This window comes from Cuculus canorus, chromosome 14 (genome assembly GCF_017976375.1).
Source record: "Cuculus canorus isolate bCucCan1 chromosome 14, bCucCan1.pri, whole genome shotgun sequence".
NCBI classification, from domain to species: Eukaryota; Metazoa; Chordata; class Aves; order Cuculiformes; family Cuculidae; genus Cuculus; species Cuculus canorus.
In genome coordinates this window covers 20028599-20055628 of record NC_071414.1, presented here as the reverse complement: position 1 = coordinate 20055628, position 27030 = coordinate 20028599, and the positions used below count along the sequence as shown (strand labels likewise).

General features: G+C 48.2%; 1 long non-coding RNA gene across 7 annotated transcripts; it reads left to right on the top strand.

Moving 5' to 3' along the window:
• The first annotated feature begins 167 nt into the window (after positions 1–167).
• On the top strand, positions 168–26940 carry LOC128853652 (uncharacterized). 7 transcript variants are annotated; one of them, XR_008452302.1, is made up of 9 exons: positions 168–1745; positions 1854–4224; positions 6747–6971; positions 11483–11618; positions 14645–15142; positions 18373–18551; positions 19401–19527; positions 22156–22467; positions 24750–26940. It is a non-coding gene; the product is annotated as an uncharacterized LOC128853652 (long non-coding RNA). The 7 variants fall into 7 exon arrangements; XR_008452303.1 differs by having other exon boundaries at positions 168–4224; positions 14645–15082; XR_008452306.1 differs by having other exon boundaries at positions 168–4224; positions 19404–19527.
• The last annotated feature ends 90 nt before the right edge of the window (positions 26941–27030 follow it).

Sequence of the window (27030 nt, the reverse complement as noted above, 5' to 3'; positions counted from 1 at the left end):
AAAGTGCTCTGCTGTTTATCCCTTTCTGAACTGGCCAAGCCCTCCCTCCCAGCTGCTGTGCCCCAAAGGCAGGGACAGACCTGCTGCAACCACCAGAGCCTCCAGCCCTGTGTTCAACCATTTCACTGCAGGAGTTAATTTGCTTTAAAACACTGTTGTTCTCCTGAGTTAGGGGCTGACTTCTGCCAGCTGAGTGGAAAAGTGATTTAATTTTCCAGTTTAAGCATGGCAGCTGTGTGTGTGGGAGGGCTGTGAGGGAAAAGGGGAGTTGTTGTTGTTTTTAAGGTGACCAAAATCTGGTCCACTAGATTTAATCTAACCTACTTTCAGCCCTCTGAAGTGGTGAAGGCTGACGTGAGGCTGCTGTCACAAGAGAGATGCACAGCAGGGTGTGGGTGATGGGGCCGAGGTGTAGCCACCCACCCTGGGGCATAACGGCAAGGGCAGAGGAGCTGGGGCCGGTTTTCAGCTGCTCAGTCTCCCATAATCCGTGTCCCTGCCCGCTCCTGCTGCAGGATCTGCAGGACAGGCTCAAGTACTGCATTTTGCAGAAGCCCTCTTTGTAACCTATCCATCCTGTTGCTGCCCCTCTCGCCCCGATGAAGGCGTGCCTCTCCAGGGTGCAGTGCATTTGCACCTTGTTTGTTTGACTTCGTGTCTTGCTTCAACATTCAGTCTCTGTTGTGAAGGTCAGAGCCCTGCTTGGAGCTTGGCCTGAAAGGTGAAAAGCTGTAATAACAAATGAAGTGTTAGTCAGCGTCTTCACTTCCCGCTGTAGGTACAGACAAGACTTGGATGATGCCAGCAGGAGTGCTGGGCAGCAGTTGAAGGACAGATAAGATTTATTTTTCCTCCTTTTCTTTCTGTTCTCCTTCAACAAGAACAACCAGTTGTAAATACTTGGGATGCAGGCTTCCGTAACTGAAAGGATAATTTGGCTTGGGAAATCCCAAAGTCCATGTCTTATGTTAATCAAAAACCCATGATAAAAGAACGGCACAGTCTGTTACTCATGATTAGTCCTATCTTGATCTGTGGAGGCTAAGGATATCCAAATCAGCAATTTGAAACACGGTCTGAAACAGTGAGCCTTCCCATTGTGCAGCACAGCAGGAGCCAGAACTGCTCACTGACTGCCAGCTGCATCCCCTCCGCTGCATCTCCCGCTCGTGTATCCTGTCTCTTGCTAACTTGCGCCAGCCCCTCCTGTCCCAGCCATCCCAAACACCCTAAGGCAGAGGCGGGACCCCCTCACAGGTAGAGGGATGCAAAGGCAATGTCCTGCTCCTCTGGGAATGGTGAGGAGATCCATGGAAATGCAGTTTAACATGTTTCCCTTCTTGGTTTGTAATGCTCACCCAGAAATCTAAATTTCAGTGTCACTGGTAGCAGCTTCTCGGTTGAAAGATGAAACCAATGATTGAGGATTTTGCCGTGGAAGAAATGTGACGTACTTTGAATTATTCTGCACAGAACACAATCTTCAAAAACATCGTTTTCCTTTACACTTGACAATGACAGTCTCTGTGTTTGAGTTATCGGATGAGGACACAAGCAGCAGCATTAGCGTGATGACTGAAAGAGACATTTCCTTACAATACACAAATGAAAATTCATTACTAACATAATGCAACAACAAAGAATGCAAATGTACAGACATGGGTAAATGGCAAATGAATTCAGCAAAGAGGAACACCGTGCATGTTGGGGAAAACAGCACGGTAAAGTGTCTCTGCACACTTCAGGTGAGAACCACGTTAATAATTTCAGAGTCGATTTGTTAGTGTGTTCTGATAACAGTGCTACTTTGTGTGGTCACAGTGGAATTCTGAAACCTTGTTCTATGCCCACAGGGAACAGGAGTCTACGGCAGCGCACCAGTGGCAAGAGAAGGTAACCTGGTTTGGAAATGTTGGGAAAGATGCGGAGGTTCACAGTTTAAAGCACGAGTTGAAGTCATAGGTGTGGAGCTCCGCAACCTGCATCATCTCACCGGAGCGGGGGACAGAGCCTTTCCTCTCCCCATTGTGTTTGGAAGGGGAGTACTCAGCTGCCTACAATCACAGACGGGAGCAAGAGGGGGAGGTGATGTTAAGGTTTATTTTATTCACATCTGTAAGGCATTTTAAAACCACCACAGGTGATGCAACCCTGGAGGCCAGAGTTGGTTTCGTTTTGAATCGTGCACTGGAAATATATGGTACCAAGCCCTGCACCAGATCACGAGTGAGCTGTACCCTCCTGGGTCAGCGCTTGCGCTGTGACAACAGCGCTCTGCACTGGGAAGGCGCTGGTAGGTCCTTTCAACATCTCTGTGACACGAGGGTTGGAAAACTGTCATGGATTTGGGTTTTTCTTAAGTCAGTACAGGACCTGCTGTTGTACCATTGCTACAGCAGAGACTGTCAGTCAGGGGCTTGAGGAGGTTGTTTTTTCTCTGTTCTTTTTAACCTCCTCTGTTTTGCAAATTAAAAGAAGTTTTCTAATCAGGTTCAGTTTCTACTTCAAATAAGTAGCATTAGTGCTGGGGAAAAACTCTTCAAACCACTCAGAAATTGAGCAGTAAATCAATGGCAGCTTCAGAACAAGTTAGCCGTGCTGAGGAATGAAAATGCAGTCATGGATTGATGGGAAGGTTTTCAGAATGACACAGAAGCTGAAATCGCACCTTTTCAGTTCAGATCTCTGGGCGTTTGTCTGAGATCCTTCCCCCACTGCTCAGAGAATCCGCAGACCTCTGTGGGAAGGCAGCTCTGTGTTGAGCTCTGAGAGTGCCCGGTTCAGTAGCTGTTTAGGCACACTCCAGATTTCCCAGCACCAGATAAAACCCCACTGACAGCTTGTCTCCATGCCCGATATTGCACACTTCCTTACCTGCCTGGTTTTAGATAGGAGTAAAATCCTTCCTTTACTTATTCATGAGTAATATAATTATATAGAATCAGAACATGTGGAAGCCAGCCTTGAGGTACTCTTGAGAGCCAGCTTCCAGCCCCAAGAAGACAAAATATTTGGGGCTAAAGATGCGCAAGGAGATGCACCGTTGGTGATCAGGAGTAAATGAAGCATTAAGAAGGAACCAGCTGTGTGGGAGCGGAACTGCCATCCGCCAGGAGCCAGGCTATGCCCGAGGCAGCAGAAGCTGTTCTGTTTCTTCTTTTGGTTTTTTGGCTCTACCTTGCAGCACTTGTAGGAAAATGAGAGGGGAGAAATGATAAAGGGATTTGAATCTCCGTTCTGAAGGCTGTAGTATTACGAGTAGATTTCCTGGTGGAGAAAGCACTGCAGAGTATCTTAGGTATTTTTAGGGTAAAAGGACCATTGAGCAAAGATTAACCATTCTGGGGCACTAATGCTGCGTGAAAAGGCGTCATTACACTCCGTAAGTGCTGCTTTCTGTCAACAGCAACCTGTTACTTGACTTCAGTTATTTATTTTTGTTAAGTGATGGGTACATACCCATGTGATACATTTTTAACCGAAGGGATGGGATATATTTCAGGGAACACAGGGGCTATTACTTGTTTTGCCTGTCTCTTTAATATGTACTGCTCATTGCTCCATCCTTTTTCATGTTGAAGCTTCTCTGGAGTGGCTGATATCCTGGTTTCTTGGGTCAGGCAGAAACAGGGTTTCCTTTAAGCATCTCACTTAGGAGCAGGATATGGAAATGATCCAATTAATCATCTGTGATTTCTTGCAGGCCCATTAGAACGAGATCACAGTGTTCATGCAAAAGAAATCTTTTCCATGGCCACACTTGATTTTGTTGAGTAGCCTCAGTGCTGCTGCATCCCGACATTCCTGTACCTGCTGGTTATGGTCAGGTTTCTGGTGTTCCTAGTCCTGTCACTCAATTAATCCTTCTTCCTTACACTAGCCCTCAAATGTCATCTCCTGCACTGGCTCACCGGGTCTGTTTGGTGATTAATCTGCCTTACGCCTGAGCTCTGAGCCCATTTAAAAAGCCTCAGCACCCTGGGACTTCCTACAAGGTTTTCCATTTCCTTTTCTTATTTACTGTAGAAAATTGCTGATGTAAGAAAAAAAAAAAGAAGTTATCCTTTTGCTCATGGAAAATGCATCACACGGCTTCAAGGAACAGCTGAGGCCCATCTGGCTAAAAGAGGAAGGCAGAAACAAAAAGGGGAAGATGAGAACGTGAACATCTGGATTTTGGTCCCAAGATATCAATGAAATAGACTGAAATCAGGGGATGCTGGGGTAAGTTTCCGTTCTGCTCAGTTTGTTTCTGTGACCTTGGTAAGTCTCTTTGTGTGACTCCGCTCTTCGCCTGGGGATGAAGAACAGCCGGGGAGGGGCGCTTTAGCAGGGAGTGCAGGGGTGGGATGAGGGAGAACTCTTCTAAACTGAAAGAGAGGAGATTTTGAAGAGAGATGAGGGAGAAATGTTTCCTTGTAACGGTGGGGAGGCCCTGGCCCAGGCTGCCCAGAGCAGTGGGGGCTGCCCCATCCCTGGAGGGGTTCCAGGCCAGGTTGGATGGAGCCCCTAATCCAGCGGGAGGTGTTCCTGCCCATGGCAGCGGTGGAACTGGATGGGCTTTGGGGTCCCTTCCAACCCAAACCATTCTGTGATTCTGGGATCTGAGAGAGACTGGTACCACCCTGCTTGCTTCTGCTGTGGGAGCCAAAGCACGGGGGGGACGCAGGGGCTCAAACGTGGTACAGGGCAATGGTATCATAGAAAAGTTTTCTGCAGTGAAATACTTGGAGGTGACTTAAAAAGCAAATACATAATATTTTCATGGTTGGATGTGTTTATCACTGTGTCACAGCAGTATCTCATGACGTGAGTAAGAGTTATAAAAGCAGTTTGAGCTCATTTGACAGTAAATGTTTTGTGGATACTCTCTATTTCTTCCCTTCCTATTTTAAACTCCTGAGCTGTGCCATCATCATTTATCAGCACCTAAACTCCAGCGCGGTGCACAGAGCTGTGCTGGGCAAGAGGGATGAGGCAGAGCCTGGCCCAGGGAGCACGGGTTGGGAAGGGACGTGTGGCAGGACGCTGCTCGGGGAGGTTGGGCAGTCCCGGCTGATTTCACATTCTGTGGCAGAATTCAATTTGACCACCCCGTGGGAAGGAAGGTTTCAGGACCCAGTGAAATATAGTAGCTCGCCTTCAAGCACTGTAAATTTTCAGGTGGGCAGAACTGAATGGATTGCCCTTTACCCAAAAATGTAATTTCTCTATTACAGAAGAGTAGCATTTGTAAGAAGCTTTAACCTGGGCAGCCTCCATGCGCAGTCTCTGGCCGGTAACAAGGCGATGTCTCATGAGGTACAAAGGCAGCAATAAATTCTGTATTGACACTGAACAAAATTTAATATCTGCTGCGTTTTCCTCTGTGTAGGAGAGTACTTACTGCAAGGTAATGTGCTGGCAATCCTGAATAATTTAAGTAGCCAAAGGCGCTTCTAGATCCAGGCGTATGTACTTGAGACTTGCATTCCTTCCCAAGATCCCCTTCTTCACTTCTGGTACCCACCAGCCATTTATTCTCCTCTCATAAGGATGTGGTGCGCATCTATTAAATTATGGAGCTTTACCTTCTTCAGTCTGTGATGCGATTACCTTTGCTTCTACCCTAGAGTGCCAATTAAAAAAGAATTCCATGCAATCCTACAAAAAAGCATGAAAGTAAACATGGGAGACTTGTCATGAACCGTTCCCTTTCCGTGCCACCGGGCACACCGGGCATGGCTGCTCCTGCTACTTGGAAATAATTGGAACAGGTGCTGTCTGAATATTTATGAGTCCCTTCTAAAACACTGTGTGATCTGCTCATGAAAAAACCTGCGCGTGGAGCACTTTCTATGACCTGGCTCTCCAAGCTCTCCATGCTCCCCTGCTTCTTGCATACATTATGTGTGTTGCCAGTGGAATTGCATATTATTCATTACTTGCTTTCTATATCTCAAAATGTCTGAAGAGGGATGTCATTGTCCCTTTACTCCCCGGATCTGACCAGGGAGCGCTGCTCTCTGAAAAGAACCCTCTGCTCAAAGAATCTTAAGAGTATGTAAGCAAGCAAGCGGGTTTAAAACTGCTGGCAGGTGGTTCAGAGGGTGCTCTCCCTCCAGCGCAGGATTGAGTCTGTAGGATTCAGTGCTCTTGGCTCTGCCGATGTGGGAAGGGAGGAAATGGTATTGTCCTCCCCCATATTTCTACCATTCTTGTTTTTTTTCATGAACGACACCAGTGGGGAGCGTTTCTGACTGAAACTCTCCACCAGAGCCTCAGCACCTCTCCCTGCTCCATCTTGATATTCTGCTGGGGTAGCAGCCTGTGAGCACTCACCAGTTTTTTTCAGCGTGTCATTACTGGACTATTAACTGCCTGTGAACTGTGTAATTGAGACAGAGTTGATTATGCGTACACACGAGACGTTGCCTCGCCTTTCCCTGGACCCGCTGGCATGTGGCCGCCTCGCCCCACGACATTGCTTGTTCCCTGGCGCTGGCGTCATACGGCATTATTTCTGCAGCTGGGTTGAGTGGGCATAAAGACAGGAGAATAATGAAAGGTGAATGGTAATGGCTTTTCACATGAATTCATACCAAATTTTGTGAGGAATGATGAATAACTTTATGAATAGGTAGCAATAAACCAGATACTCATTTAGCAAGAAACAGTAGAGCCGGGTGAGCCTTAATTCCATGACTCTCTTTCACTGAAATGTCAATGATCCATGTATTTTTATTGCTGTTTTTTCCTACTGGCAGACTCAGAACCCGAAAGGAGCCCCTGTGAAGTCTCAACTGACCTCTTGAGAGCATGGGGACAAAATGCTTCCCAGCCAAAACCCGCTGTGTATCAACTAATGTGCTGCCCAACTACAGGGTCTGACTGCAAAAGGAAACTTCTTCATGGAAAGCTCATCAAAGTGAATGGAGGTGTGAATTTAGCTAAACTGGAACTAAACCCTGGTTTGAATCCCCTAAAGGAAGGTAAATTGAACCCACGCCTCTCTGATTCTGAAACCACTGTAGAGATTTAATGATTCAGCTAATTGTTTTGCCTGATTGATAATGCATAATTCATTGTGAATTTAAGCTCCGCAGAGTTCAGGTATATTTCAGCATGACATTCTTGGCTCTTCATACCTAGGGAATCATCATGTGGATGGAGGGAGGCAGAGAGCCAGAGGGAATTCAGCCTGCTGGAGGATTTGCAGCAGACCCAGAGTCAAAAGACTTTCAAATTCATATTGATTCAATATTTTCTCGTTGCTGTGAACTATGGAGGATGCTGGAGGGGTCTGGCAGCCAGAGAGGGGTCTCTTGAGCACTCTCAGAGGCGCCTGCTGAGGGCGAGGTGGGTCGGGTCCATCCTGCACGTGGACCATGGCACTGGGGAAGGGAGAGCTACACTGCCGATGGCTGAGGGACCGTGTGCGGCACATGGGGAGCTGGTGGTACGTCCTGCCACACTGCACCATTACCGCTTGTGTAGCTGTAGGCACGGCGGAACCTGCTGCTGGGGAGGGAGATGCTGCCGCCCAGCTGCCCCTGCTTAGCAACAGGGCTGAGGCGAGGGCAAGTGCTGTCAAACAGCTCCCTGTATTGTGCTCAGATCCATCATACTTCAAAATACCTGTTCTCTGTCCACTCTTTTTTTCAGTCTTAGAGAGTTCTTTGCTTATCACGCAGGAGCATTGTGCTTCAGGAGGCACAGACTGAGTCTGCGCCCCGTTTGCTCTCTAAGGCTTTTCCCTTGCTCTCATCTGCCCGGTACCGCACGCTGTTACTGGCTCAGATGTAACGCACCACAATGGTCTTTGGGATGCAAGCGCGCTCTTCTTTGCTCCCACGGGTGCCTGTTGGCAGCTTCAGTAAGAAAGATTTCTCCCTACATAAAACCAAAGCAGGGGTGAGATTTGTTCTGCCAGCGCGGTGATAAGCCACGAGAAACCGAGCTCCATCTGCCAGACCTGGCTGGGCTGATCTCCACAAGCTTTCAGGTCTGAACTGGAGAACCAGCAGCATCGCTGTACTATGTGGGCAGGAATGAGCCGGGGAGACGTTTCCCAGCATGGGGAGAACAATTCTCTTCCTTTCTCAGGCAGTTTATTGAGTATTAGCAACCATGGTAACTGGAACAGGAATGTAACCAGCGTGCCATGCATTCAGCTTGACACAATCATCTTTGCAGAGCAGTGGTGTTAAAAATAAACACGACTTGCATCAGCTCCTCAGCCCCCTGGCTCTGGGCCGTGGGGAGACCTGCCCAAAGGTGGGTGCAGTTTGGACGAGCGCGTCGCACGCTGGGGCCCGTGCAGTTGGTTGGTGTCAGCGGCATCTGTGCCCAGCACCATCATTTCTGCTTGAGCTGCATCTGAGGAATTTGTTCAGTAGTGTGGAGGCTCCAGAAGAGAGGGAGGGCTCCAGGCTGGACAAGCCTTTCCCCTGTTAGGAAACATCAGCACCTGGGGCGGCGGTGGGCAGCAGGAGCCTCTGTGTGTCCGGGGGGAGCTAAGGAGCAGTGTGTGTTGTGGGCATCTGCCCTTAGGGCTGTTTTGTGGCAGCACACGCTTGGTTTAGGTTAAACCCAACATAATGAAGGCTATGGGCATAGTTTTGTGAGTTTTAGCACTGCAGCGTTAGCTCTGCGGTCCAATGCTTGCGTGGTGTATCTCGCTGGTGAATTCTGTGCTGACAGAAGAACACGATGATCTTTCTTTTAACGGCTATTTCTGGTTTTATTGCAGTCTTATTTTATGTAGAAAATCCTTACCGCTCACTGAACTCGTAGGCACACCAATGCACCTGCCTGTCGAGCACAACTGTTTTTCCACCCAAAACACTTTTTCTTTTGAAGAGGACAGCTAGTGTTTTAGCAATATTCACTGTATTTAATATGGCATGTGTATTACTATACTAAAAGCTCTGGAATCAGTGGTTTCTCTCACAACTGTTGGCCCAGATCAGTAGTAGTTTAGATCTGATTGATGAGAGTGCATCACCCATTGAGAGTAGAGCAAACCTTGGAGAGCAAAGGAAATCCTGGATAAGATCAGTTGTGAGTGCACAGATTGTGAGCTGTCTCTTAAAATAATTGCTAGAAATAAATTTAGGAAGCAAAAGGATTTGGCGACTTCATTTTGTCAATGAACATACTGTGATTTAAAACTCAAAGCAGTTTGGATCTGACATCTCTGGCTCGCATCAGTATATCCCCTACAAGAGATGGCAGAGTGCGGGGAAAAATCATTATCAAATTGCTGTCGTTTGAAAGAAACCATTCATCATTAGTTTGTGCATTTCAGACTGCATTCGCACTCAGGGCTGGGCTTGCAATATAAGCTCAACGTGCTTTTGTCGTTTGTAACGCTGTGATTAATTCCCCCTGTCTCCAGCAGATGAGTAGGATTGAAAAGAGCCGCGTCAAACACTCCTCTGGGTTTGTTTGTCAGCCCAGCACGCTGGGCTACTGCGCTTTGTCAGGAAGTGGTCACTCATGAATCCACATTCAAATGTGGCAAATATTTCAGAACACAAACTAACACTACCCCAATTGATACTAAGGCGCTCTGGTCTTGTTTCCAAATCCTTAGAACAAGTTCCCTGCATTTGCACCTGAGTGGGTGAGAACATCGCGACACAGAGGGATGAGGGAGGAGCATCTTGTGCACCACATCACTCCTTATCAGACTGGCAATTAAATCATCAGGCAAAACCATGTGGAAGGAGGGAAGGAAGTACAAGTATAGGAAGTAAAAAATTGTTATTTTCCCTTGTCCTTTTTAGTGAACGTTGTGGAAATCAAGGGAAAGGCATAGACTGCGAGCTCTTAACCACTAAAGATTTTTGCAAGTCATTTCCACAAATGTCTTACATTCCATATATAGATCCTGAGTCTGTGCTCTTAATGGACCGACAAATGTACAATAACCCCCGATGACTGTTATTTCCCTGCTTGGCTAGACAGATAAGAGGAATGCTTTCTTTTGATTGAGATCTTAAATCAATTGTTCCTTTGCCCAGTGTCTGGTGGTTGTTATCCAAGGAGAAGATAAAGTTCAGATGGTAAATTGTTAATATTGTAAGAAAAATGTCTGTTGCGTCCTGCTTAAAGTTCCCTGTCTAGATGAAATACCTTCTCCTATAATATTTAAGATTGCGTGTAATCCATCACCGAACATATTTGATCAGTGGCCATATTTGCTTCCGCTGTTGTGGCACCATCAGGTTTTACAGTGTGGTTCTGCAAGGTCTGCCTGCGCTTTGCCCTCAGCAGCTGTAGGGAGCAGAGCCTCGCACCCCACGGCTCCTCTGGCTGGTCTGGTGCTACTTCTGGGGAGGGATGAACTGCTGGAAAGATGGGCAAGACCCTGTCCAGCTGCTTGGGAAAGGAGCAAGCCATGCCACAGCACATCCCACCCCCTGCTGCTGCCAGCACAGAGCTGAAAAGAGCCCAAACGGGTCGCCCGCTTCACGTTTGCCCATCCCTGCTGTTTCCCGTCGGTGACAGAGGGAGGTGGAGGAGAGCAGGATCTGCAATTCAGCCTTCCGGCAGGAAGGCTGTAGGATGGAGCAGCGGTGGGTCCTGCCAAGGCCGTGCCTACCAATGACTTGTGTCAGGAAAGAGCATTCTGAGCTGTGCCCCATCACGAGTAAATGCTCGTGTTTGGCAGCACAGAGTGTACATCAAGCAGATGAACAGACATTGCATAATCCTGTGTATTCATCCACATGCATTTCCTACAGCTCCTCCTCCAGCATCGCGCACTCTGCAGCGTTGTACTGTCCGCGATGGCCGCTGGGCCACTGGACCGCTTGCTCTTGAGCCAAACACTTGGAAAGTGGAGTCCTTAAAATGCTTTCTGGGATTATTTGTTGCCTTTCCAAGTTCTGTGTCTACAATGAAAAATGAAAACCATTTCAGTGTTCTTCCTTTACATCTTTATATCTATGTTTACAAAGATACCAAATTTCCTCTCCAGCACTCAAAATCTGCACTTTCTCATTTGCTTCCCAGATAAGCAACAACCGTGCTTTCATCTACTCCTCTCAGATTTAGTTTGGGTCATATTTCATACCAATTTGCTATTGAATTTTCACCTTGTGTCATTTGAGACAAATAGTTCTGTTATTTTCTAATGGTGACTCATGTTGCACCTCATGAACTTTAACTGTTCTCAGGGTCATTCTCATTGACAAATTGCCATAGGCTGGTCAAGTAATTATTCGTCCTTGGCAAGATGTATATCCTTTACTGAAGGTATCCTAAGAATAAACCAATCTCACTATTAAAATGTCTGCTGTATCACTAGAAGATTAAGTACTTCTCCTTTTGACCAGTCCATGCTAGTCCTTCAGAAGCAGAGATCTAGCAAAAAGTACTGAAATCTATTTCATGAAGAGATAGACGTTACAGCAGGTATATAATATATAATTCATGCAAATGTCTATAGCTAATTCTAATACATTTCTATTTTAATTTTGGTTTTGCACTTTAGATCTAACAGTGATCACCAAGGAAACTAAAATCCATTGGTGGCTCTCCACGTCTCCAGCAGAGTTGAGTTAGAGGCTGCTGGCTGGGGGCAGAGTGCTTGCCTTGGGTCAAGGATGAGAAGCATGAAGCGGTCCCAGGTAATGGCTCTCCTATTTGTCTCTTTCTTTGGTTTAAAGCCAACTCAAGCCCCCACTGTGACCTCTACCACAGTTGTGTTGAAAGGTGACCTCTACCACGACTGCCCTGGGGCTGAAGGAGCCAGGCCGTGAACTCTGATGGCTTTTCCTGGCCAAGAGACAGGCACAGGTAAGGACAGTATCGAGCAAATGGGACTCTGGTCCAGCTGATGGCTTTGGGTGCTGCCACAGCAAGCGTGTACAGAAGCTGACACTCTCTGTCGATTTATTCATGCTCCTACGCGCTAAGTCTGAGCCCGTGGCGGTGTGCCCTCTGGTTCAGCAAACAGCCAGAGCGAGAGGGCCACCCTGAACGTGAAATGGTTCTGCTAAGGTAAGAGCTCAGTGAACTAAAGCAAACCCTAGTTCCGTCAAAATCTATAGGAAAACAGAAGGAAAGCTGGCAAACCAGGGCTCGACCCCAGATTTGTTAGGCAAGCAACAAGGAGTGAGGAAACCTTGCCTTAGCAGACCCTGGTTACTGCAGCCACAGAGCCCAACCCCAGAGGGAGCTGAAACCCGTGTGTATGGGGCCAGAGCCTTCCCATCACGTTCTGCTGTTGGTTTGGATTCAAGGACCTGACATAGAAGAAAAACTCAGTTTCCACTTTGCCCTCTCAAAACTGTTTTATTTCCCATCTCCTTAACCCAGAATTTGTGGCAGTGTCAGCTGCTGCTGTTGTGACAGATGCTGAAAGAGGCTGGCAATATTTCTGGTGCTAAAAACGGTGCTTCTTTGTTGACAAACTGTTAACAAAAGATTTACTGCTATGTTGCTGTTTCCCCTCAGGGTCATTTTCTAGAGGGAATAACTTTGGCTCTGTCAGTTGAGGACGTGTTGGGGCACTGCACCAGGAGACACACAGACATCAGGGCCCTTGGGGAAGGACAATGTCCTGCTCACACAAGTAATTCAAAGTAGAGGCTTGTTCAGATGTGAATAGCTATTCATGCTGAGTTTCTTTTCAGTTTTCCTGCAATAATGAGGTTCCTCTCTAAGTCTGGTTCTCACTGAGAGGGAAGGCAATGCCTGCAAGCAGATCCCGAGGAGGCAGAGTAGTAGGGTGGAGCACAGCCCAGATCATCCTTCTCCAACCCAGCAAGGTGACGGAGCTGGAAGTGCCTCCTCCATCAGCCCTAGTGGCTGTCACTGCTCTGGAGATGTGCCAACAGGACAGGCTGTTGGTCTGTTGAGGGCTGCTTGTTTCCCTGGGCTTGGTACCTAGCCTCAGGCTGGCAGCGATGCGGGGGATGCCTCGCTGCTCTGCCTGCAGAGGGGATGAGTGTAGGCTGACGCCACAAACTCCCTCTCCGGACAGTCCCGGTCCTTACGGCAAGCACTCTGGTCTGGGAGGAATCAAACATAGGTAATTCTGAAGTTCAAAGGATCTTGAGCATATTCATGCACTTAAATTTCTTTCTGCATTGGTGGTGTAACTACTGGTTCCCTTAACTTTCCTCCAGATGAAAGACACCAGCGTAGCCCCCACTCCAGGACTCATTTTTCCAGCACAGCTTTGCTAATGACTTTGTACCCACAGCTGTAAGAGCCTATGTCCTCCCGTCTGTCTCTGTGCGAGGTCTCCTCATTCATCTTCCACAGAAGAAAGAGTGTTGTTTCCCACTGGTCGGGTTGATGTGCCCATGATGAACTGCGTGTGTTTAACGTGAGGCCGGAGCAAACTTCTGCATGAGTGCCCCTTCACAGACATCATGATGATGTCTTATTCCATGCTCCCCCCTCCCACTCCAAGCAGAGTCTTTTTTCCTAATATATCGCTTTGAGAGCTTGTTCGGCGCAGTTTGTGCTATTCTTGCTTGGGGAATAAATAGATGGCAGTTGTCAATCTAGGACATTTCACCAACATGGAATGCAATGGCTTTTTTTCTTCAAAGACACTTCAGGGATTTAAAATCATCTTTTTTAACTGCTAACAGAAATCATGGAGCTATGCAGCTGCATTAAAGGCTTTGGTAATATTCATCTACAGTCTGTCTCTCCTGCCTGCACTGCTCTCCTGATTTATTTTGTATTGACAGGAATCAATAGCAGCGCATACGAGGAAAGAGATAAATATATTTCTAGCTAACGAGAGGTGAATGGCTCTTCAGAGTAAGCTGGCCTCACAAATTTCCACTTGTCTCTGCATTTTCTTATTTTTTGGATAAATGTTCAGCTACGCAAGTTATCCCACTCACCTTGAATGTGTCTGAAATCTTCAGTCTCTCTTCAACGTGTTTTCAGCATTTTGCAATGTCAGATGTTGCTTCCAGCTGTAAGAGAAATTATCTTTTATGCTTCTTTAAAGTAAAAGCAATTTAGAGCATTTACATCTGCAGAAACAGTAGCTCCTTGTGGAGTCCAACACCCAAGAGGTGCTTGTTTTTAGACGCTGTTGGACTGTATCAAAGGCGGCATTGTAGAGTAGTTAATGATTGCCTTTTCATGTCAGTTTTTAAATTCTTATGTAGTGTCTTTATTATTCATACCAATCTGTCTTTTAGATCATCTTCCATAGTCGCTCCAGATTAAATTTTCTTCATTATCATTATAGAACTAGATGAATAAGTGGCACATCTGCTCATGAAGTGGTTTATTATCTGTTCTGATGAGGTTTTGGATGAATAGCGGAACGACTTAAATATGGAGCAGAGAAATGCATACGGGTCCATGCATAATCTTCAATTCATAACCAAAGCGGCTAACTCAAGAAAACTGATTTTATACAGAAGATATAATTATTAATTAATGATCTGGGCCAATTTATCACGAGGGCCAACTTAATGAAAGGACAAGACGAGACAGAAAACAAACTTGCCTATGCAATAGCACTAATGAAGACCCACACATTGTTTAACTGTTTCTCGTTCCATCACTGCAAAGGAACACTCTATAAATATTTTATAAACACGCTGTTCTAGCCATGTAAAATGAAATTGCACCAATAAATCTATTTATCTGTAAGTGATTTCCTAATTTCTTACAGCTGCATCACTTACAAAGGAGGACGCTGATTGTTCGTCTGTCGAAGAGACAAGAAGGGTAAATTTTCCACACCCATCTGGTGATGGTGGTTTCCACAGACCCTCACTAATTGCAAAGCACACACCGTCCCGGTCGCCTTCGGGTGTTCCAGAGGGAGACGGAGCCCTTGGATGCAGCTCAGGATGGACAAGGCAGCCAAGGTTCTCCAGCTGCAGGTCTGGCTGCCTTTTGGAGGGGCCATTCTTTCTTGCCCACGTCTCAAATGCTGCTTGGAGTCCCCAAGGAGGATCCCCTGGTGCCAGCTGGATGCCAAGGTGGGAAGAGAGCAGAGGGAACACTGGAGACTGGACTAACAGCTCCTGCTCCACGTGGGTGCTCAGAGCACGCTTTGATGCCCAAAATGTTTGAAGAGGGAGTTTACTCACCCCCTGCAGAGGAGGTAAAAGGAAGCATCAGATTCACATATGATCTTCATATGCTTATTTTGGGGCTGTGACAGGTAAGCGGACTGTATGTGAGATATGAGCTCATGTCAGACAGAAGAGTTGCATCTTGAGATCCGTGTGACAAATCACCTGAGCTGCGGGAGCTGTCAGCGTGTACAAGGCTGCCAGGAACAATCAATGGAATTATAGCCTTGTACTGCACTGTTGTTTATCTGCTATTATGGAAATAAGGGACCATCAGAACTGTTGAAAAAACTTGAGGATTACAGTATGCACAATTTTGGGAACGACAGCAACATTTACTCAAGTTATTCTGACAGGTTCTGCTTAAAAAAAGTAAAATTCACAAACTTGTGCTGTTGTTGCCTGTGTGTAGGATAACACCCAGAGGGGTGGTTCTGCCTGGAGAAAAGGAGGCTGAGGGATGACTATCACTGTCCACAACTGCCTGAAAGGGTGTTGTGGAGAGGTGGGTGCTGGGCTCTTCTCCAGATGATAGGCGATAGGACGAGAGGGAATGGCCTCAAGCTGTGCCAGGGGAGGTTCAGACTGGACATTAGGAGAAACTTCTTCATGGAAAGGGTTCTCAGGCACTGGCAGAGGCTGCCCAGGAGGTGACTGAGTCAACATCCCTGGGGGTGTTTAAAAGACCGTTAGATGAAGTGCTCAGGGGTGTGATTTAGGAGCAGAGAAGTATGGTTGGACCTGATAAAGGACTTTTCCAACCTCGGGATTCTCTGCTTCTATAACAATTAGTGTGGTTTGTCAGCTGGTGTGCAAGAACAAGGTTGGAATGTTGTGTGGTGCCTCAGCTGAAATTCCCCAAGCAGCACGGGTAGCAAGATGCTCACTGTTAGCATCGCTTCTACTGAGCGGAATTGCCTGTCGGGCGAGGGATTCTCTGGAATTCCGGGGGACGTGGGAGTCCCACAGGGCAAACGCGGTGCTGCTGCATGGCCTTGGCCCTGCTTGGGCTCCGCAGTTCATCTCACGGGGAGCAAAGCCTTCCACTAATCCCCTTGATTGCCTTTTGCTGTGTGGAAATATTTAACTGCCGTCTGAAAATACATAAGGAAAGTTAATTTAATATAGCATTTGAAGAACAGATCATTTTACACTCCAAACTCACTGCTGTTAATAAGGCATTAAGAGCTTAATTTCAGGCTTGAGCCCAGATCTGGGAGGGAAGAGGCATTCCCAGGCTCGGGGTCAGGCCTGGGGAAATCTCTCAATTAAAACATATTAGTATTTTTATTACATAATATTAACTAAATAATGATGATTTCAAAATCAATGCAGAAAAAGCAGTTTGCTCTGAACTGCACTCGCAGTATATTTTTGCCTACATTTTTTTGAGATGACCTGCTTTTCTTGCTTGGTTCCGAGATTTTACAAGCCAAGAGGCTTTCAGAGGTGTCAGTTGAACCCACAGTGCTGTTGCAGGAATTTGAAATACTTTTTGAAGCAGTATGGTGCAAATTCCCCTCAGACCACTGTCATTGTGGTCTGTCACACTGGCAGATGCCGTACTGAATGTTTTTGTATCCTCCTTAAGATAGTATCAATCTCCTCTCTTCTTGACCAGCCCTAAGAATGTTTATGGGTATCTATTAGAACAGTCTAAAAAAAAATCTAGCAATGACATTTTAGAGAGAGACTGAGAAATAGCAGAATTTTGATGCTTTCCCTCAAAAGCTTTGTGCTGCCTCCTTATATAGACCCTGTCATCGCAGCATCCCCACACCTCTCTCCTCTTATTTTAGGAGATCCTTTTTATATATTTCCACGTCAATCCCATGGGGGAAGATTCCAAAATGGGAGAGGAGGAGGCCGGACCCTGTTCAGCTGGCAGAAAACCCACACGGAGCGCTGATCCTGCCCTTGCTCTTGGCCTCTGAATCCCCAAAGCCAAGCGTTAAGCAACGTCTGATGCAGGGATTTGAGGGGTCGTGTCCAGGGAGCGTAAAACCCACCCACACCTCACGCGGTAGCAAGGCTGAGGACTGCTTCTCCACGTGTGCCCTTCCCCAAACTTGCCTGTCGGAGCGGTGGAAGCGCCAGGGTGTCTCCTTGCTGTCTCCTCTGCTCCGCAGCTCTCCTGGCAGCAGAGCGCCGGGGTGCGTGGGCTGTGGGTGGGTTTGGGGGTGCTGGTGCCCCCGTGCCCTTTCTCGGAGCTGCCCAGGTGGAGGTCCTGTGCTTCGTGGTGGGACCAGGGACCTTCCTGCTGCTCCCTCGGGGCAGGGTGAGTGCTGAGCCCTGAGCTCGGTGCCCTGGCATCCTGGGTGCTGCTTCTGTAGCGCCCACAAACCAAGCAGGAGGGGTTCCTGCCGGGGCGCGGGTGATGTCCTTCCCTTGGTAGCGAGCACAGGGGTGGGCACGTTTCTTCCCAGCAAACACAGTATTTGCCCAAGAACTGTCCGGAATTTTATATCCTTAAATTTGACACTGCATACATTCAGCTATAACAGTAAAATCAGTGGGACCATTAAAGTAGATTATGCACTAATAATTATGCAAATATTCCTTCAGCGAAACTATAAAAATCTCATGAAGATTTAGCACATGGCTATTACAAAGAGAGAAATATGTGGAAAATGAAAATGAAGATCATTAACTTTAAGGAGTTAGGGGAATTTTCTTGCTATCATTTAAATATGTGATTTGGGATGCCTCTGCAGGTTTATCCTGGGGGAGAGGAGCAGTTGTAACAGTGCTACAATACAACTGCGGGGAGAAAAGTCAGTCTTCCAGGCGAAATGATTGCTGGAACACAGAGCTCACCTGTTTTGTCCTTTTAGAAAGAAATTAACCACAGTATAAGGGCATTTATAAAAGGCAAGGTAACATTTGTATTCTGAGCAGGTAGATCTAAAGGGACTATCCTTTTTCCTGTTTCAGGGCACAGATTAGTGGTTGGAATGAATTACAAAGGGGTTTGACCGCTCCCTTGCTCAAATGTCCTTGGTTTTAGCTCTGAGGCTCTGGGTGCAGAGCAAAGCAAGTGCTGCCCCACAGGTCGTAGCAGGTTGATGTTTCTCTGCAGTCGATGTGAGGAAATGATAGAATATTTGTGGAAGAGACCGCACAAAGGAGCAAATTGAGTTTAATTTATTGAAGCTGGGTTCAGCATCTGGGTCCTGGTATAACACTTAGTACTTAGTTAACTTCAGACATGCAGGAACCACTGGAAGTGTAGATGCTGTAGTGACAGGAAGCCCTTCAGACTGATGGCTCTGTCCTGATGGAAAAAAAACCTATTTTTTTTTTTTTTTTTTTGCTTAAGTATCAGCTCGTGTACATGGAAAACAGGAACCTAAAGTGCGCGTTTCAACTTGGTCCTGGCGTGGTGTCCAGCCTCTGCCTGCCCTCGTGGAGCAGGGAGCCTGCAGCGCCTTCGGGACAGGCACTGCGCTTCTCCAGGGGCTTTGGCTCTCTGCTCCGTCCCACAGAGCGGCAGGAGAGGTGAGGAAGCTACAGACGCCCTGAGTGCATCACTAGAAGTTTAAAGCAGGTGAAAATCTGTCACTCCTCTCCACATCAGGGCTCCGTCGAACAGGGTATGCGACCACAGTCACCGTACAGGGAAGTGGGGAGGGAGATGTTCTTGCTGGTATTTTACTTTACTTTTACATATTGTGCAGCTGCAAATAAACAGCCAATTTTCAGCTCTGCATTGTTAGCTGAATTTATTTCTTACCCATAGTGCTGCAAAAATAAATGTGAGTTAGAGGTAAGAATTAATGCTGCAATGCAGAACAAGCAGCTTGAAGCAGTCGCGGAGGTAAAGAGTTGAAGAATGTTTTATGTTCAGTGCAGCTTGCCCTAGACACAAGGAAAAGCATTAGACGTGACTTGAAGATGTGAGCGATTAAAAATATATGAAGTTATGAGGGAGAACGTTCAGTCTTTTGTGTTGGCTAAAAGCTGCAAAAGTGCATGAAGAGGCAGGTGAGGACTGGAGTGGTTTCTGTAGCTGATTAGATCGATATCCCGGATTTGTGGGCAGCCTAAATCATAAGGCAGTGACAAAGGTGGCAGCAGCTGCGTGTGGAACAGTCCTAAACAGGGAGCAGGGCTCGGGGGGGCAGGTGGAGACCTCAGGGCAGAGGGAAACTTACGGCTGATGGTATCGGACTTGTGCATTTTAGAGGGACAGATCTTGTTGCCACTGTAGTTAAGGACAGGTTTTTCCTTAAATAACAATTTTACTGTGAAAGAAGAGAGGGCTGTTTGGTTTGGGGTTGATTTTTTTCTATTGCTTTTTGGTTTGTGGTGACTTATTTTTTATTTTCTTCCTTCCACTGTGGACAGCAGTGCCAATTCGAGGGTAACCTCGCAGGGCAGGTGGGACGCACTGTGTGAGGTCTGATTGCCCACAGCGATGGCAGAAGGATCCCACGTCTCTCCCACAAGAGCTGTCAGCACTCAGGAGGTGCAGGTGAGTCTCTGTTTATGGGATTGAATTTGTTTCAGTCCCCGTTCTCCTAGGATGGAGGATACCTGGCACAGGAGGGGGAGCTCCCCAGCCTCTTCACTTCAGGCAGAGCGTCCCGGTGCTGCCTGAGAAGGGTCATTCTGGCAGAGGTGCTGTGGTGAGCACATGCTGGCACGGAGCGAATTACCCACACACTGAAACTTGTGCAAACCGTGCGGCCCCGTACCCCATTCAGCGCGGCCTCCGAGCCCTGCCCTGCAGCCTTGGGCCAGGCACTCGCAGCCCATCATCCGCGTTAAAAGGATGGGCGGACACATCCAGCCTAATGCTGCTGTTAATTGAGCGATTATTAGAGTGGAGACATATTTTTAATCCGTCTTTTACTGCATGCGTGGGCACTGACCTTCGCTGTCACCCATCCCAGGCTGTACATCACGGTCTGACCGTGGAGCTCCGCAGCCCACCCGCTGCTGGCAGTTACCGTTACACAAAGCTGCAGCCTCGCCTGTGTCCTCTGTACTCATTTTGCCTAAAGCTGTGCTATTTCAGGCCACGTTCTCCTCAGCTCTCGCAGGTTTAGATTGAATTAATTCATTAATGTGAAAGGCCAGGGAGATCTGGTGGCAACAGGAACAATCATGTTCCTCTCTCCTGTGGTACGTGGTTATCCTGTCTGCCCATCGTGGTTTGCCTGAACACTTTACACTTATTTCACCCCCAAAATCACAGCGTTGGTAAGATTCAGTGGTTGCTCGCAGCACTGACAATGTGACAGAGCATCTTATGGCAAAGGAAAGAAGGGGGTCAGATGTAATGGTTCTAATGAATAATTATAAATAGATCAAGACCACTCAGGCTAATAGTGAAAATAAAAGCTCACGCCTACGTGAGCAGAGCCATTTATTTTAGCACTGGTAATATCGCTAAACTGCACAGTATTCCCAATACATTATGTTAAAATTACACATATTAGATGTCTTTATTGGATTTTAAAAAATAATTAGAACGGCTTAATAACAACTTCCAGTAACACAGACAAGATCATAGAGAAAGCAGAAATTACATTTCCAATATGTGCCTACGAGCGCTGCACCCATTCAGATGTTCTGGAAAGGGACTGCACCACGGCAGGCTGCTAATTTAACTTGGGGCTGATGGCTCTGTCTAAATAAAAAAGGAAGGAAACAGTGGATTTATCTGCAGAGGTGCAGCCGAGGTCATCGCTGCTGCCGTCAATGCCAGCAGTCCATTACACACTTGGAGCCCTTTATCTGCTCCTGCTCATCTGTTGTCGTAGCTTGTCTTCATTTTATATGAACTCATAAAGAGGAAATAAGGGGTGGGGAAGCAAAGTCAATGCTGATGTGAGCACGAGATGAACTGCAGTGACTCCAGGTCCATGCAGAAGGATTGCGGTGCCCCATTGGTCCTGTCCCTCCTCTCCATCCATCCCCACCTGGCCCTCCATCTCCACCAGCAAGGGGTCAGGGGCTCCCACCACCCCGGCCCCCTCCCTCTGCACCGGAGCAGCTGTTTCTCCCCAGGAGATCTCGGACCCCTCTGGGTCTCAGTCCTATGGGTCCAGAGTCAGTGCTATGACCTCCAGGACATCGGGATCCCAGGTGAGGTCTAGGACGCCAGAGCAAGTGCACGAACAGCCCACCACGCTGTTCAGCAGCTTGGCAAAGCCACATGCTAAAATACGTTTACTTTGACGTGTGCTAAATAGTTTTTGACAGTCCAGCGCTGTGCAACTTGAAGAGCTCTGTAAATGCTTCCCAGGCAGTTCAAGGGGTTAAACCCGAGCTGAGGTTCTGCCCACATTCCTTCTGCTCCCCCAGCTCTCTTTAAACTTAAACGGCTGTTGGTGGGAATCGCAGCTATTGGCTTCCCGGGTACCACCAGCACTAAATCTTGCAACTGGGGAATGTTTTGCTTCAGTAAAGGTTAAATAAAATCTGATCAGGGGTTTTAGATTTGGCACTCGGGCACAGCATGGGTGCACCTGATTGGGAATTGAGTGAGACAAGGTGGTGTTAATACCTCTTGAATACCTCTTTGCTGTGATCTCTGGGGCAAAAATCATCCTAATAGCTGTGCCTCACTTTCTCCTCCCATAAAATGGGCATATTAATAAAAATACATCTGGAAAGGCAAACAATTTATACTGCAGAGAGGATGTTTATAGTATTAATATTTTTAGGTCTTTTTAAGGAGTGTCTGATGAAACCATTTTTCTCAACCTGTTCTTTGGGAAAAGAAAAGCTGATTTCCATGCAGTTACATTGCTTCAAGTTTTGTTTGTCTTGCTGTGCTTTAAAAATCCTGAGCATTTTTTGTCTAATCTGTCAGCCATTAGTGATATCTTTGTCCTCACAGCCCTGCCTGGTATCTCAGTAGTGCCCCAACAGTGCCGGAGCAGAGCAGGGTGCGCTCCCAGCCGGTGACGAGCACGTGGCACCTCTGATGAGCACCTGCCAGGCTCCGTGGATGGTTTCTGGTTAATTTAAATGGGTGTAGGAGCAGGTTCATCTGGCAGTGCCACCGACCACTTAGCAGTTTGGCTGCCTGTGCTCCCCCGCTGGGGGTAAGCGGCAGGGCAGGGTTTGTAATTTAATTCTTGTCTTTCAGATAGAGAAGAAAAAAACCAATGTTTGTGTTTGAAGTCCTGAGCTGAACTACACTGAGATGGAGTTACCAGCGCTTGGACTATGCCACACGGCACCCTCGTGGGCAATGGGAAGGGGCTGAGGGTGCTGGTCCCTGCTGGGGGATCGCCCAGCAGCATCTCCCACCACCTCGCTCCATCGCTGCTCCCCTTGCCCTGCACATCTTGAAGCTCAGCGTGCTGAGAGGGAGGGATGGACAGGGTTTGTGGCGAAAGCAGCACTGCAGAGTCTCAGGAGGTCTGCGCTCCGCCGCCGGTTCCTCTCTTGCCTTCAGGTGAGTCATTTGGACCCGCGTGCTTGGTGCCCAGCACAGCACACCCGAAGCTGGGGGTGGCCTGAGCTCTTGGAGGGCTCCGTGAGGACAGGTGCAAACTGTTCTGAGCTCCAGAGAGAGCGGTGACATCCTCACCCGGTGCCCGCCGTGTTCGGCAGGGCATTATCTGTGATGTGCTAGCTGTGAGGGATGTGGGCATCGCTGTTTCTTGTCTGGCCTAGGCGGTGTTCAGCAAGTAGATACCAGAGATCGTAAAGGGCATCGGTGTTCATCGATTGTGTGGGTCAGAGCAGATGAGGTGCCCTGTGTCAGTGCTTTCCTTAAAAATCCTTTTAAAACCAGGTCCCATTGACCTTGACTGTGATGCGACTTTGCCTTCCAGCCACCACGTGCGGGGTGCTCAAAGGCTCGTCTGGTGCTGCGGCCCTGCTGGGCCTCGTGAGGAGCTGTTTCAGGCTCACTGGTGGCTCCGAGCACATCAAGAGACAGATGCGTGAGAATTATTGTTTCTACACTGAGTGTATCTTCTCTTACTGAGAAGAAAATGCACATTGGACACAATGCCTCAAGGGTACCCTGGAGTCACCCTCTCGAGAGCAGTTTATAAAAGCCAGGTGTCAATCATCTCGCAGATAAACTGCCCTCTTGGCTCCCGGCTCGATGAGTTCTGTCCTTGTTATTGGAGGATTGTGGCCTTGGTGTTCGACAGTGGAGAGCAAACAATACACAGCCCCCAGGGTTAAACCTGTACCAAGCAACTCACAGGACCTGGTGGCAAGATTAATAGTTTTGGTGTCAGTCACAAAGGTCTCACCGCCTGAACACCTCTTGGACCAAGGGGAAGCTCCTCTCCTCTTATGCCACTCTCCTCAGGTCTTCCATAGCCCTGTTCCCGGCTCCTCCAGCTGAAGGGCTGCTCTTATCTCCCACCTTTCTGTTCCTGGTTTGCTCCCCAACTTGTAATCCTCCACCCTACCTCTCCCTAAAGGAATCCACCTTTCCTCTGCCAAGCTCTCCTGCTCCAAACAACAAGCCAGGCTGGGAGATGCCTCTGGAGGTCATCTCGTGCAGCCTCCCGCTCATGGCAGATGAATTCCCCTCCGATTTCACACCACCTCCGTGAACATCTGAGCTGCTGCTTTGTCATTCTCCTCTCAGCTGCACAAATATTGCTCTCAGAGACCAGGCGACAGCAGGAGGGCTGTTCAACATACACAGTGTTCTCTCTCAGGCTGGGAATGGATTTGATTGAAATTATTCGTAGGTCACACCTCCCCTAATTTTGAGAGACCAAATCCCAAATTCAGGTATTTTTTTCCTTAGTTAAAATTCTGCCTAAGCTGATGGAGTCTCACCCTCTTGTATTGTCGTGGTTAAACAAGAAATGGATGGATGAAGGATGTAGAATACCAGATGCCTAAAATCTACCAGTTTGTTTCCTGTTAACCTTTAACAGCTTATGTATATGTATATGCAGGCATGAAAATGAGGGGCAAAGTAGAGGGGCTGAGACTCCAGTGGGAAAGACAAGATCCACACTTTAGGGACTGGTCTTGTCTTTCAGCTTGGAATCTCCTCAACCCACCACACTGCTCTACAAGAGGGATTCTGCTTTTAATATTTGAGATAAAATATTGGCAGTGTGCGCAGAAGGTGCCGAGCTGACCAAGAAGAAACAAGCAAAAGGGGCCATTCCAGTGCCCTCGCTGGCCAAAAAGCCTCCTCCCCGTGCTGGTGGGGGAAGAGGGCCAGGAAAGAAACACAAGAATGACCATGAGACCTCACAGTGGCTTCGATGTAGAACTCCTTATTTATTCCACAGGCTTGAGGCTGGCCAGGTAATAGGGGTGTATTCAGCTTCTTGATTGTATAGGTTCAACAGAAAGCTTTGAAAAGACTTTCTCAGTTTTAATCTGAACTGTCCTGCCAGCGGCTGCGCTCCAGCCCAGCACTGGTCCCAGCACCGTCAGCGATACCCTGGGGTTCACCACGGTGCCACCAGGAGCCGAGGACAGGGTCTCCTGCAGTCACCACGCCCCAGAGTCCTCGGGGACAGGGTAAAGCCGGGCAGGATGCGGAGGGCTGGGACAGGTGACATCCCCTTCCTCCTAGCAGGTGCATGCGAGGGGCTGGGCTGCATCGCACAGACAACACCAGATGCCCTTTTTGTCTTTGGTTCATTTTTATTTATCAATAAAACAGTACTACAAAACATGGGAAACATCTGCATTAAATACAGATCTGCTGTTACTTTGTCAGTTTTTAACCTGCTGTATTTACAGAATTCTCCTCCCCAGAACTTCCCACAGGAGCCCAAGGGGTGGTGGCTGTCAGCCTGAGGATGGGGCAGCCCCAGCTCCTCGCTCTCCGCAGCAGCAACGGGAGTGAAAATCGAGCAAGAAGTGAGTATCTCTGCTTTCGCATGAGACAACCTCACCGTCTCGGGTCCCTGCAGTAGGTTTCCCCTTTGCCCTGCCCCTGCCCTCGGTGCAGCGGGAGAGGCTGTTGCTGCAGGCTGGCAGGTGCACAGATCTGCATCCCAACCACCACAGCCCCACCGAGTCCTGCCTGGCAAGGGAAGGGATTGTCCTTCTCCACTGGATACCTCCTAACAAATTGCTGAGCTCCTCATTTGTTCTGGTTTTGGGGCACAGCACTAATTTATTCCCATTTCTGTCAAGCCCGTGGGTGGGTTGCATGGTCGCCCCTCACCCTGCCGGCACTGCGTGACTCGAGGGAATCGCTAAGAGCATCAAGCAGAAGGGGTGACACAGGGCCAACCGGCACAGCCCTCCCGCCCCAGACCTTCACCATCGTGCATTAAGTGCCTGGACAGCTGTCAGTGTGGGGGTTAGGGGTCAGGTCCTGGGAGAGGCGTCCTCTCCTCCAACGAGGGCTTGAACAAGTGATGAGTTAGTGTCATTCTCCCCACCACCTCCTCCCTGTTCACAGCATCACAACATCCCGGCACGGGGCAAGTCCAGACCTGGCGTGGTGCTGCTTCCTCTGATCATGGGCTGGGACGACGGTAACTCAATCAGTGAGGAAAAGAAAAACACATTTGTGCATATGTAGCTGTATGTAAGCTCCTTTAATTGTGCAGTTGTAAGGCAGATTAAACTATCTTCTGATATCTCCTGGTGTCATAGGGAATCTCTCCTTCTTTCCATGCACATCACACAGTGCTGCATAGGGGGGGTAATTAAATCCTCAGTAATTATCAAGCAGGTATTCTAACAGAACACCCATTGCTCTTTCACACCTGCCCTGACATGTGAAGAAGACAAGACAGTACTCAGAAGTCCTTGGAATGGCAAAATTCACCTTCCTGCCCTAGAAAACGCATGGGAAGCTGCAGAGCTGAGCCCCTGCTTGGGTCAGAGCTGTGACCTGCACGGGAGAAGACCCTGCCACCACACCAGCTATCTCAGTGGCTTCCAATGTGTTCTCCTCCTGCGCAGACTGTAAGGATTGAGATGGAGAATGAGACGAAACCCCAAACGGGACGAAAGCAGGGGGAGCAGAGCCGGGGCTGAGCCAGAGACCTGTGCCTCTGAACATTTCTTTTTGCTCCTGACTGCTGGGATTTGTCTCCACCTCAGCAGCCAGTAAAGAAGAACAAGCTGGGAAATGAACAGGAACGAGGACACTGATATATTCCACAGCAGTTCAGCTTGTCTGATGATTTCCTATGAGGGAGCTGGCCAAAGCCTTGCTAATTGGCTCTGGCTGAGCCAGGATCGCAGCGGCGAGCAGTGTCTGCTCCCACCTCGTGCCTGCAGTCCCGACACCTCCGTAACGAGGCGCGTTCGCAGTGCTCGCCTTCTCAAGGGCGGCCGCAGCACTGCCTCAGCCATCATCAAGTATTATCTTAATCAAATAAAGTTGGAAGAAGCTAAGAGCAGGTATTGCTGCTCTGCTCAGGGTTTCTTGAGCAGAAAGGAAAGGAAATTTCTGCAAAACAAACTTGGATCTTAAATTGATTTCTCTCATTTTGTCTCTTTTCATCTGCCCAGGGAATGGAAACAGTCTAGGACACCTAACTACACTCCTGAAAGGTCAAGAATGCTTAAAGGACCTCTTTTCCTGGGACCAGTGAGTATTCTCATCCGTAGGGATCCCCGGCAAGATGTGCTGCTGCCTAAGAGCCTCCTCTGCGCACAGGTGGGTGCATCCCCCAAACCCTCCTTAAACCCCAGAGCACGGCTTAACCCAACACACGCTGCCGAGAAGAGCGGCGGAAAGGATTTTCAGCAAAATGTGCATTACAAAGCCGTATGGATGCTGGAAGGAGCGGGGTGCTCTTCTAGTAACGCTGCTGGGGTCCGTGAGCAGGGGCTGCGCTGCCGGGCTTGCAGCGAGCCCACCCACCGCCCGCCGGGGCGCTGCCCTTGGGCCAAAGCACCGGGCTGGGACAGACAAGAGGCTGCCACCAGGCCCATGGAAACGAGATGATTCAGGGATGCATGGTGAGTCTGGATGGAAAAAAAACCCCACATTTGGAAGGGGGATATGGTGAAATGTGCAGAAATGCATATGTTGCCATTCTAGATGGGAGGGCCT